This window comes from Somniosus microcephalus, chromosome 3 (genome assembly GCF_052327205.1).
Source record: "Somniosus microcephalus isolate GS21.2 chromosome 3, FLI_Smic_1.0, whole genome shotgun sequence".
Taxonomy (NCBI): domain Eukaryota; kingdom Metazoa; phylum Chordata; class Chondrichthyes; order Squaliformes; family Somniosidae; genus Somniosus; species Somniosus microcephalus.
The window spans coordinates 19514166-19522463 of NC_140989.1; the positions used below are offsets into that span (position 1 = coordinate 19514166).

At 55.1% G+C, this 8298-nt stretch overlaps 1 pseudogene; it reads right to left on the reverse strand.

The window, feature by feature from the left end:
• Window positions 1–3003: 3003 nt before the first annotated feature.
• Window positions 3004–4664, reverse strand: LOC147120887 (zinc-binding protein A33 pseudogene; annotated as a pseudogene).
• Window positions 4665–8298: the final 3634 nt, after the last annotated feature.

Sequence of the window (8298 nt, forward strand, 5' to 3'; positions counted from 1 at the left end):
TTCACTATGGAGAAAGACGATGTAGACATAGAAGTCGGGCAAGGGGACTGTGACATACTTGAACATATTAGCATCGAGAGGGAGGAGGTACTAGCGGTTTTAGCAGGCCAAAAAGTGGATAAATCCCCAGGCCCGGACGAGATGTATCCCAGGCTGTTGTGTGAGGCAAAGGAGGAGATTGCAGGGGCTCTGACACAAATTTTCAGAACCTCTCTGGCCACAGGGGATGTACCAGATGACTGGAGAACAGCTAACGTAGTACCATTATTCAAGAAGGGTAGCAGGGATAAACCAGGGAATTACAGGCCAGTGAGCCTAACATCTGTGGTAGGGAAATTATTGGAAAAAATTCTGAGGGACAGAATTAGTCTCCACTTGGAGAGGCAAGGATTAATCGGGGATAGTCAGCATGGCTTTGTCAAGGGTAAATCATGTCTGACCAATCTGATTGAATTTTTCGAGGGGGTGACTAGGTGTGTGGATGAGGGAAATGCTGTGGATGTGGTTTACATGGACTTCAGTAAAGCTTTTGACAAAGTCCCGCATAGGAGACTGGTCAAGAAGGTAAGAGCCCATGGGATCCAGGGGGCCTTGGCGCGTTGGATCCTAAACTGGCTGAGTGGCAGGAGGCAGAGGGTGATGGTCGAAGGTTGCTTTTGTGACTGGAAGCCTGTGTCCAGTGGGGTACCTCAGGGATCGGTGCTGGGTCCCTTGCTGTTTGTGATCTACATTAACGATTTGGATGAGAATGTAAAGGGTATGATCAGTAAGTTCGCGGATGACACGAAAATTGGTGGGGTGGTAAATTGCGAGGAGGAAAGCCTCAGGCTACAGGACGATATTAACGGGTTGGTCAGATGGGCGGAAAAGTGGCAAATGGAATTTAACCCGGAAAAGTGCGAGGTGATGCATTTTGGACGGACAAATAAGGCAAGGGAATACACAATGAGTGGTAGGACCCTAGGAAGTACAGAGGGTCAGAGGGACCTTGGTGTACATGTACATAGATCCCTGAAGGCAGCGGAACAGGTAGATAAGGTGGTTAAAAAGGCATATGGGATACTTGCCTTCATTAGCAGAGGCATAGAATATAAGAGCAGGGAGGTTATGATGGAGCTGTACAAAACGCTGGTGAGGCCACAGCTGGAGTACTGTGTGCAGTTCTGGTCGCCTCACTATAGGAAAGATGTGATTGCTCTGGAGAGGGTGCAGAGAAGATTCACCAGGATGTTACCTGGGATGGAGCGCCTCAGCTATGAAGAAAGACTCAACAGGCTGGGGTTGTTTTCCTTGGAGCAAAGGAGGCTGAGGGGGGACCTGATTGAGGTGTACAAAATGATGAGGGGCATAGATAGGGTAGATAAAGAGGAACTTTTCCCCTTAGTAGGGGGGTCAATAACAAGGGGGCACAGATTCAGGGTAAGGGGCAGGAGATTTAGGGGGGATTTGAGGAGGAACTTTTTCACCCAGAGGGTGGTTGGAAGCTGGAACTCACTGCCTGAAAGGGTGGTAGAGGCAGGAACCCTCACAACATTCAAGAAGCATTTGGATGAGCACTTGAAATGCCATTGCATACAAGGCTATGGACCAAATGCTGGAAAATGGGATTGGACTGGACAGGGATGGATGGGCGGCGCAGACACGATGGGCCGAAGGGCCTCTTTCTGTGCTGTAAAACTCTATGGCCTAGAAATTCACTGGCCTTAGCGCCGCTTTTGAGGCGCTAGAGGGCCTAGCGCCGAAGTTATGGCCAGTTTAGAAATTGACAGGGGCCCTAAATCGGCGTTAGGCCGGTAGCGCTGCGCCGGCACCGATGACGTCATCGGTGTGCGCAGCGTCCCGGTTGCCATGGTAACCCGCCCGAACTCGGAAATTGAGTTGCGGCCGCCTCGCCCGTGGCAGCCGCAAGCAACGTTCTGGCAGAGGTGCCTTACAGGACATTGCGCCGGCGCATTAAAGGCCCCGCGGCGGCCGGCCGCTTTCCCGCCGGCCGCCGCTCCCTCCCCGGACTTCCCCCCCCCCCCCCCCCCGGAACAGAAGCAAGCCCGGCACTTGTCCGAGGTGCCGGGCTCATTTTAAAAAAGATTATCGCGGGCCGCGGCCGGGTGCAGGCAGCTCCTCCTTAACGGAAGGAGGAGGCCTGCACTTCCCGAGCCTGCCGCACCGCAGCGGGCGCCGCAGCGCCGGAATAGCGCCGCAATGCGGCGCGTGGCGCCAGTTTTGAGGCGCTGAGACCCCTCAGTAGCGCCGGCAGCCGTTTGGGCGCGGCGCTACTGAATTTTTGGCGCGTGCAGGGGGACTTAGCGCCGGCACTAACTTCCGGCGCTAAAGCCCTCGCTGCGCCAAAACCGAATTTCTAGGCCAAGGACTCTATGACTATGAGGAGTAAAGCAGCCTGGCCAGGTGAGTGAGCCCCCCAGTTGTGACCAGGCACACACCCTGGGGCCCCACAGCTCCATGATACAATTGACCAGCCCCAGTGAAACTACCAGGAAGAAAGCCACACACACTCCTCCCACCACTTACAGTGCAACAGGAGGAACGCAGCCTGGCCAAGAGGGGAGTGAGCCCTCCAGTTCTGACCAGGCACACACCCTGGGGCCCCACAGCTCGGTAGAGCTAAAGGAGCAGTTCACCCAGCTGGAGATAGAGCTGGTTAAGCTTAAGGAGGAGGTCCTTAAACTGAAAAGCGACCAAGAAAGCAGCATTTCAGCAACGAAGCAAGAACAAGAGCAAGAAAGGGAGAGCTACAGGAGAGAACTGACTTTACTTGGGAAGCAGGTGAAAGAGCTGCAGAAAGACAGGGAGAGACACAGGGAAGAGATAGCGGCATTGGCCCAGCAGCTAGAGATCAGAGACAAGGCAGTGCAGAACCTTATCAAGCAGCTGCACTCTCCCACTGAGCAACAGCAGCAGACCACACTACAGGTCCGCTGCTTCTCCGGTCTCGGGGCTGTGGGCCTCGGTGCCTCTGACTGCTCCCTCTTATACCTTCAAGCTCTCCCGCCTCGGGCTGCTCCCGCGCAGGTCCGCTGCTTCTCCGGTCTCGGGGCTGTCTATTTACAGTCTCATTGGGATTTTACAATGCGTAATTTGGAAATTACACTTTCTAACTCCTGACCCCTGACCTCTGCTTCTGACCCGAATGGCACGGGGTCAAGTCACTGTGACATCATGGATGATGCGGGCCAGCCCGAGACCCCGCCCCTTTTACAGACCCGGATCGGAGCTGGAGCAGATTCTCAGACACTTGTTCACATTCCAAATCCAGAAGAAAGGATAAAGTTTCCCCGTGAATTTATACCCAGTGAAGGTGTGGAGATGGGACTTGGTGTCCGCGCTGTAAAATGAAACTGTCCCGGACTCATAACTGAGATAAACTCCCACCTTCCCGGGGATCTGACAGGCGAGGAGACGGGGTCGAGGGGAGTAGTTTACATTAAACCGATCATAAACCCGCCCGATGGTCCAGACTCCAGTCTCCGGGCTCATTGGGATTCCTCCCTCCCTCTCCACAGACTCTGCGGCTACTCCCAGAATCCAGCCCCGATTCCCCGCCACCTCCACCTCCCAGTAATGTCTCCCCGATGTGAATCCCTCCGATCCCAGCACAGAGGAACAGCCTGTAAACCTCTTCCCGGTGTAAGGGAGATTCCTCTCGGTCCCAGTCAGTCTCACACTCTTCAGATCCTCAGACACCTCGAGCCGTCGATGCGCTGTTTCCACATCCAGGGTCACAGAGACTGGGTTCATGACATCCAACATTTCTCTGCACACTGCGTATAGTAAAGGGCCGTTGAATTTTTCGATAGACAGGGCGGTATCTACTAATGTCAGTTTATTCTCGTCCTCACTAATCCTCATCTTCTGACGAGTTTCTTCCTTCAGAAATGTCAGCTCGTCTTTTTGCTCCATCTGTTTCTGCAACTTTGAGAGTTTCTCCTGAATAGAATTTAAATTCTCTTGAATCTGTTGAAGATTTTTCTCCATTGATTCTATAATCCTCTCCTCTTGTTCCCAGAGATCTCTGATTAAACGCTGCTCTTTCTCACTGAGAATCTGGTGCATTTCAGCGAACTCGGATGTGATGTGGGTCTGCAGACTGCTCGACTGTTCCCTAATTTCGGAAATCTTCTGTTTCTGCCGCCGCTCCGTTTCTAGAGCCGCCGATTTCTTCTTTGTGAGAGAATCTAAGGAAGATTTCAGCTGATCCTTGTAGATTCCAACAGCTTCTTTAATGGACATGAAGCGGTGCTCTCTGTGTTCCCGCACATCTCTACAAGTGTAACAGATCAATTTCTTGTCAGTTTCACAAAACAGCTTCAGTTCTTCCTGATGTTCCTCACAGGGAAGTTTACTTTCCTTCTCTTTCGGATTCAGCTTTAATTTTCGAGCTTTCTCGGCCAGGCTCGCTAAGGCCCGATTAACCTTGAGGTTTATTTCCGGAAACTCCTCTCTACATTCCGGGCAGGAGTTTGTCTCCTTCTTTTCCCAATACTGTGTGATACAGGAGCGGCAGAAATTGTGCCCACACTCCAGTGTTACCGGATTGGTGAAGAAATCCAGACAAATGGGACAAATTGCCTCCTCGGACAAACTCTTGGCCTGCTGTCTGGAAGCCATGTTCACCCTCAGCACTTCCTGATTCGAACCGCTTCCGTTTCCGTGTTTACTGAAAGACTAGATTTTAAAACTGTCTTTCTCCATCCCATTATTGTTGGATGTTTAAACTTTCAAGGCTGATAGAATCACCATACCTGCTCCCTGGTGACGTCACACACTGATTACTTTTTACCTCTCTCCTGGAACCTGGATTGGTATGCCTCTGACTGCTCCCTCTCAAGCCTTTAAGCTCTCCCGCCTCGGGCTGCTCCCGCGCAGGTCCGCTGCTTCTCCGGTCTCGGGGCTGTGGGCCTCGGTGCCTCTGACTGCTCCCTCTCAAGCCTTTAAGCTCTCCTGCCTCGGGCTGCTCCCGCGCAGGTCCGCTGCTTCTCCGGTCTCGGGGCTGTGGGCCTCGGTGCCTCTGACTGCTCCCTCTTATGCCTTCAAGCTCTCCCGCCTCGGGCTGCTCCCGCGCAGGTCCGCTGCTTCTCCGGTCTCGGGGCTGTGGGCCTCGGTGCCTCTGACTGCTCCCTCTTATGCCTTCAAGCTCTCCCGCCTCGGGCTGCTCCCGCGCAGGTCCGCTGCTTCTCCGGTCTCGGGGCTGTGGGCCTCGGTGCCTCTGACTGTTCCCTCTTATGCCTTCAAGCTCTCCCGCCTCGGGCTGCTCCCGCGCAGGTCCGCTGCTTCTCCGGTCTCGGGGCTGTGGGCCTCGGTGCCTCTGACTGCTCCCTCTTATGCCTTCAAGCTCTCCCGCCTCGGGCTGCTCCCGCGCAGGTCCGCTGCTTCTCCGGTCTCGGGGCTGTGGGCCTCGGTGCCTCTGACTGCTCCCTCTTATGCCTTCAAGCTCTCCCGCCTCGGGCTGCTCCCGCGCAGGTCCGCTGCTTCTCCGGTCTCGGGGCTGTGGGCCTCGGTGCCTCTGACTGCTCCCTCTTATGCCTTCAAGCTCTCCCGCCTCGGGCTGCTCCCGCGCAGGTCCGCTGCTTCTCCGGTCTCGGGGCTGTGGGCCTCGGTGCCTCTGACTGCTCCCTCTTATGCCTTCAAGCTCTCCCGCCTCGGGCTGCTCCCGCGCAGGTCCGCTGCTTCTCCGGTCTCGGGGCTGTGGGCCTCGGTGCCTCTGACTGCTCCCTCTTATGCCTTCAAGCTCTCCCGCCTCGGGCTGCTCCCGCGCAGGTCCGCTGCTTCTCCGGTCTCGGGGCTGTGGGCCTCGGTGCCTCTGACTGCTCCCTCTTATGCCTTCAAGCTCTCCCGCCTCGGGCTGCTCCCGCGCAGGTCCGCTGCTTCTCCGGTCTCGGGGCTGTGGGCCTCGGTGCCTTTGACTGCTCCCTCTTATGCCTTCAAGCTCTCCCGCCTCGGGCTGCTCCCGCGCAGGTCCACTGCTTCTCCGGTCTCGGGGCTGTGGGCCTCGGTGCCTCTGACTGCTCCCTCTTATGCCTTCAAGCTCTCCCGCCTCGGGCTGCTCCCGCGCAGGTCCGCTGCTTCTCCGGTCTCGGGGCTGTGGGCCTCGGTGCCTCTGACTGCTCCCTCTCAAGCCTTTAAGCTCTCCCGCCTCGGGCTGCTCCCGCGCAGGTCCGCTGCTTCTCCGGTCTCGGGGCTGTGGGCCTCGGTGCCTCTGACTGCTCCCTCTCAAGCCTTTAAGCTCTCCCGCCTCGGGCTGCTCCCGCGCAGGTCCGCTGCTTCTCTGGTCTCGGGGCTGTGGGCCTCGGTGCCTCTGACTGCTCCCTCTCAAGCCTTTAAGCTCTCCTGCCTCGGGCTGCTCCCGCGCAGGTCCGCTGCTTCTCCGGTCTCGGGGCTGTGGGCCTCGGTGCCTCTGACTGCTCCCTCTTATGCCTTCAAGCTCTCCCGCCTCGGGCTGCTCCCGCGCAGGTCCACTGCTTCTCCGGTCTCGGGGCTGTGGGCCTCGGTGCCTCTGACTGCTCCCTCTTATGCCTTCAAGCTCTCCCGCCTCGGGCTGCTCCCGCGCAGGTCCGCTGCTTCTCCGGTCTCGGGGCTGTGGGCCTCGGTGCCTCTGACTGCTCCCTCTTATGCCTTCAAGCTCTCCCGCCTCGGGCTGCTCCCGCGCAGGTCTGCTGCTTCTCCGGTCTCGGGGCTGTGGGCCTCGGTGCCTCTGACTGCTCCCTCTTATGCCTTCAAGCTCTCCCGCCTCGGGCTGCTCCCGCGCCCGTCCGCTGCTTCTCCGGTCTCGGGGCTGTGGGCCTCGGTGCCTCTGACTGCTCCCTCTTATGCCTTCAAGCTCTCCCGCCTCGGGCTGCTCCCGCGCAGGTCCGCTGCTTCTCCGGTCTCGGGGCTGAGTGAGTGAGGAGGACATAAAAAACCTGCAAGGGGACATAGACAGGCTGAGTAAGTGGGCAGAGATTTGGCAGATGGAATGCAATACTGGAAAGTGTGAGGTTATGCACTTTGGCAGGAAAAATCGTAGAGCAAGTTATTATCTTAATGGCAAGAAACTGGAAAGTACTGAAGTACAAAGGGATCTGGGGGTCCTGGTGCACGAAACTCAAAAGGTTAGTATGCAGGTGCAGCAAGTGATTAAGAAGGCCAATGGAATGTTGGCTTTCATTGCTAGGGGGATAGAATATAAAAATAGGGAGGTATTGCTTCAGTTGTACAAGGTATTGGTGAGACCGCACCTGGAATACTGCGTACAGTTTTGGTGTCCATACTTAAGAAAGGACATACTTGCTCTCGAGTCAGTACAAAGAATGTTTACTCGGTTAATCCCGGGGATGAGGGGATGGACATATGAGGAGAGGTTGAGTAGATTGGGACCCTACTCATTGGAGTTCAGAAGAATGAGAGGCGATCTTATTGAAACATATAAGATTGTGAAGGGGTTGGATCGGGTGGATGCGGGGAAGATGTTCCCGATGATGGGTGAAACTAGAACTAGGGGGCATAGTCTTAGAATAAGGGGCTGCTCTTTCAAAACTGAGATGAGGAGGAACTACTTCACTCAGAGGGTGGTAGGTCCATGGAATATGCTGCCCCAAAAAGCTGTAGAAGCTACATCATTACATACATTTAAAACAGAAATAGACAGTTTCCTAGAAGTAAAGGGAATTAAGGGTTACGGGGAGCGGGCAGGAATTTGGACATGAGTCTAGGTTCGGATCGGTCATGGCCCTGTGGGTAGCGGAGCCTGATCCTGCTCCTATTTCGTGTGTCTAATGCTGTTAGATTCAGGAGATGGTTCTGTGATAGTGGATTGGCGGTTAGGATCAGATCAGCCATGATCTTATTGAATGGCGGAGCAGGCTCGAGGGGCCGATTGGCCTACTCCTGCTCCTATTTCTTATGTTCTTATAAGATCTAATATGCAAAGAATTGGAAAAGCTCGAACTGGCCATAAAAGACTACCAAAACCCGTTAGACCCCCGAATAACTGAAAAAGAGCTATTTGAAAAATTAAACCAACCGCAACATCGTCATCAAACCAGCAGAGACAAAGGAGGAGCCATCGTCATACAGAACGGACTATTGCAAAGAAGCATACCGACAACTGGACAACCAGGAACACTACAGACAGTTACCCGCAGATCCGACGAAAGAACACACCCGCCAACTCAACAGACTGATCAAGACCTTCGATCCAGACCTTCAAAGCATCCTACGCACTCTCATCCCACGTACTCCCCGTGTGGGAGACTTATACTGCCTCCTAAAGATACACAAAGCTAACACACCCGGACGTCCTATCGT